Source organism: Trichechus manatus, unplaced genomic scaffold, assembly GCF_000243295.1.
Source record: "Trichechus manatus latirostris isolate Lorelei unplaced genomic scaffold, TriManLat1.0 scaffold00004, whole genome shotgun sequence".
Lineage (NCBI taxonomy): Eukaryota > Metazoa > Chordata > Mammalia > Sirenia > Trichechidae > Trichechus > Trichechus manatus.
The window spans coordinates 29,713,018-29,716,864 of NW_004443940.1; the positions used below are offsets into that span (position 1 = coordinate 29,713,018).

Genomic DNA, 3,847 nt, shown 5'->3' on the forward strand with positions numbered 1-3,847 from the left:
GACAGGAAGCAGCCGCAGGATGCAGAGAGAGCAAAAAGCCAGAACGTCTGCTTATATACAGATGCGGGCCACACCCCCAAGAAGACTGCCTTTCATCTGATTGGCTACTCACAGTATATTCAATCATGGGAGTGATTACATTAAAACACGGAGAATCCTGGCCCAGCCAAGTTGACACACAATCTTAACCATCACACTGGGGAACTTCAAAGCTACCAGTGACTGGGTCCACCTCCCCAGAGAAGCTAAATCTATTTGCTCTGAGGTCCAGTCCCAGCATTTTTCAGATCGCTTGGCATTCTTCAATGCTGAGGTGCGGCCAGGGTGGGGAACCCGTGCTGACCCAGCACCTGCAGCCCCACTCCAGCAACTTTACGAGCACACAAGTCACGAAGGTTTACATTTTATACATTTTTAACCTCATTTCTGGCTTCACTTTGTCTCCTCTCTCATTTTTCTTTCATTCTACTTTTTGTTTTTGGCATCTTGTAAGTCCCTTCTGTAATAGATAGTTATGAAGAATTGTTTCCATTACTTAGCCACAGATACGCTCATGGACGTGGATGAAAATAGGAGACGGAATCCAAGGTTATAGGAGGGACCAGGGATCTTGAAGGAGCCCCTGGTGGTGTAAATGGTTAACACATTCAGCTGCTAACCGAAAGACTGGAGGTTCACGTCCACCCAGAGATGCCTTAGAAGAAAGGCCCGGTTATCTACTTCTAAAAAATCAGCCACTGGAAACCCCATGGAGCACACTTCTGCTCTGGCACACACAGGGTCACCATAAGTTGGAGTCCACTCAACAGCAACTGGGACTGGCGGGGACCTTGAGGAGCTCCATCCCCTCTCACATTCCATGAGCTCACTTCATAGCTGGCCCCCTTTGCATGCTTCTGCATGCCAGGCACGGCCAGGAGTCTGCGGCAGCGTTTCCTGGGGCCATGGCAGGCCACCAGAGGGAGAGCAAGGCAGCTGACAGAGCAAATCTTCGTCCTGTATCTACAGCCCACCTGACAACCGTGAAGAGAGGAAAAAGCAAACCATGCACTCTCTGACAGCAGCAGACGGGTGACATTCAGGGAGCGGGGCCACGGCCGGTGACTCACAGGTGCCCGTAACAACTTCCCTCCTTCAAAGAGTAACTGGCAAGTCACCAGTGGATCTGTCATGTAACATAGCAATGCGTAACTCTCTGGTTTTTCCTTCCTCAGGTGCTGGTCAACTGTGCCACTGCAAGCGCCAAGCTCTGCCACTTTGATTAAGGGGTGCTCCCTCCACAATGTCTTTGCTTCCAGGTGGACACCCATCTCCCACTGAGACATCCCAGCCAGAGGTTTTCCATCTTGTGGTTTCCCCACAAGCCGACAGCCAAGCTACGGAGTGCATTTCAGCTCTTCTTTAGGGGAACACAGAGCTGGACCCAGGTCCCTCATCCTCCCACCCTCTCCACTGGAGAAGCTGAGCGGGGTCCTGTGGGCACCAGTGAGCCCACATCCTGGCCAAAGGGGCAGATGTCCATGGACAGCCTTATTCAAGAGACTGTCAACGTCCTAAGCCTCCAGCAAGAAGACGGGGTTTTTGTCTGTTTTATTCACTGCTCTATCCCAGAACTTACAACAGTGCCTGGTATGTACCCTGTCTATTCCGGCTCATCGTGACCCTGGGGGACAGAGTAGAACTGTCCCATAGGGTTTCCAAGGTTTCCATATGGAAGCCGACTGCCACATCTTTCTCCCGCAGAGCAGCTGGCGGGTTCGAACTTTTTGGTTAGCAGCCCAGTGCTTTGACCACTGCACTACCAGGGCTCATCCTGGTACATAGGAAACGTCAAAAAACATTATTAAATAAGAAAATAAATCGAACATTAAGCAGTGATACACCAACGCTGGAAAAACTAGTTAAAAAATGCTACATGTTTTGGAACCAGAAAGAAAATCGAGCTGCCACAGGACCACATATGCCAGCAGTGAAGCCCCTTGGAAGAGTGGAGTTTGGTCCTGCCTCGTCAATATCATGCGAGATTTCAGGTCAAAGGTCCTTTCTTGAACTGAATGGAGGCCACCCATGTGCGGAAAGGTGCCAAGGATGTGCACATGAAGGAGAATGGCAGCCAGCCAAATCAGACCGAAAACAAATCAGTGTGGTTCACACATCCACCCACCCCATCAAATGCCATCCTAAAACGCTCTACTTAATTTCCTAGCACAAAACTCAACAAAAGATATTAATACAGAATAGCAAATGAAATATTAAATAGGATATTAAATACATAAGAAATCATATGGGGTCAAGAGAGGAAAAGATGCCCAAAGGGACAGCAAATGTCCCCAGCACCACCTCTTGCTCTCTTTGGCTCACCAATAGTCACAGCATGCCATGTGTACATTGCCTTCCACAAGCTTAGCACTAAGGCAGGCTGACCCAGACATCAGATTCCAATGATGGAAGGACCTCGGCTTACCTTCTCGCCATGGGATCAGTGGCCCCAAAGCATCCCTTCCCTCTGTTCTTAGGCCATGGAGTTACACCCAGGGAGTAAGCCCATGTGATGAGCGTCCTGGCACAAGTAAAGACTGGAGCACCGCCCAGGTCAAAAATCAGCATCTGCGTACCCTTCTCGGCAGCCTTCCTCCCTCCCAGCAGCGCCCTGGGAGAAAGCTCTGGTAGGCGGGGACCGCTCGGGGCCATCGTGTGGTAGTGTAGGAGGTGAAAGGTTTGGAGTCCAGAACACTGACTCACTGGATGCCAGCTCTCCATCAAGTTAGTCAGCCTCTGTGAGCTTCTGCTTCCTAGGCTGTATAACGAGGATGCTAATAGCACCTCTCACAAGACTGACAAGCAAGCGGCACCGTGGTTAAGCCCTGGGCTGCTGATCAAAAGGCTGGCAGTTCAAACCCACCAGCCGCCCTGTGGGAGAAAAATGTGGCAGTCTGCTTCCCGAAAGATTTATGGCTCTGGAAACACTGTGGGGCAGTTCTACTCGGTCCTACAGGGTCACTATGAGTCAGAAGCGACTTGACCGGCAACAGGTTTGGTTTAGTTTTGTTCACAAGACTGTAGTGAAGATGAAAGAGCAGTTCAGCGTACAGGCCTCGTAAACTGGCCGCGCTTGTAAACAGTGAGCGCGGTCTTGGTGTCTGTCTGCTTGTAGCTACGCCTCCCTGCATCATCCTTTATCTGAGGGGCAACAAGTTTCCGTGCCCACGGTCTTTAGGGTGTTCATCCCTTACCTTGTGGATGGGATTGAGCCTTCTGAATCTAAACTCCTACAAGGGAAGCTCCTAAAGCAGTTAAACTTGGCGGGATTAAAATGCCGGGAACCAATTTATACTGGGCGACACAACACGCGAAACAAAACCTAAACTCCCAGAAGGGAAACTCCTAGACCAGCTAAACCCAGTTAGGATTCAAACGCCTGGAAGCGATCTACACAGGGGCACACGCACAGAGAAGCACACACCTAACACAACCTTCTAGAATACTCAGCAAGCCCCCCCACCCCAATTTTTTTTTAACAACCTTTACTCTTTAACAGTTTAAAAAAAAAAAAAGAACGGAAAAACAGCTTAACTGCCACCGTCTTCATACACAACCCTGATAACCCAGGGTAACTTAGGAAAGGCACTTACCGCCCACTGCCCAGCGGGGAAGCCAGCAAAAACGTCAGCGCCACTGCTGCCCGCTGCCCGACCCCTACGCACCGCCCGGCCGCGCCGTTCTGTCTCCCAGCTGAGCGAGTCACAGAGCGGGGTGCAGGGACCCGCGGCCCCGGCAGGAACCCGGGCCAACTCGGCCGGCCCGGCCCCGGCCCGGCGGGGAGCCCTGGGAGCCGAGCGACGGGAGC

General features: G+C 51.4%; 1 protein-coding gene across 3 annotated transcripts in view; it reads right to left on the minus strand.

The window, feature by feature from the left end:
• IL1R1 (interleukin 1 receptor type 1) overlaps positions 1-3,847 on the minus strand; it is a 53,498-nt gene that overhangs the window by 49,165 nt on the left and 486 nt on the right. For 2 of the 3 annotated variants that reach the window (XM_023733907.1, XM_023733898.1), the window contains exon 1: positions 3,633-3,783. The exons of the other annotated variant lie outside the window; for it this stretch is intronic. The gene's annotated coding sequence lies outside the window, so the exon portion shown is untranslated. Of the gene's footprint in view, positions 1-3,632; positions 3,784-3,847 lie in introns of those variants that run through there. 3 annotated transcript variants of the gene reach the window in all.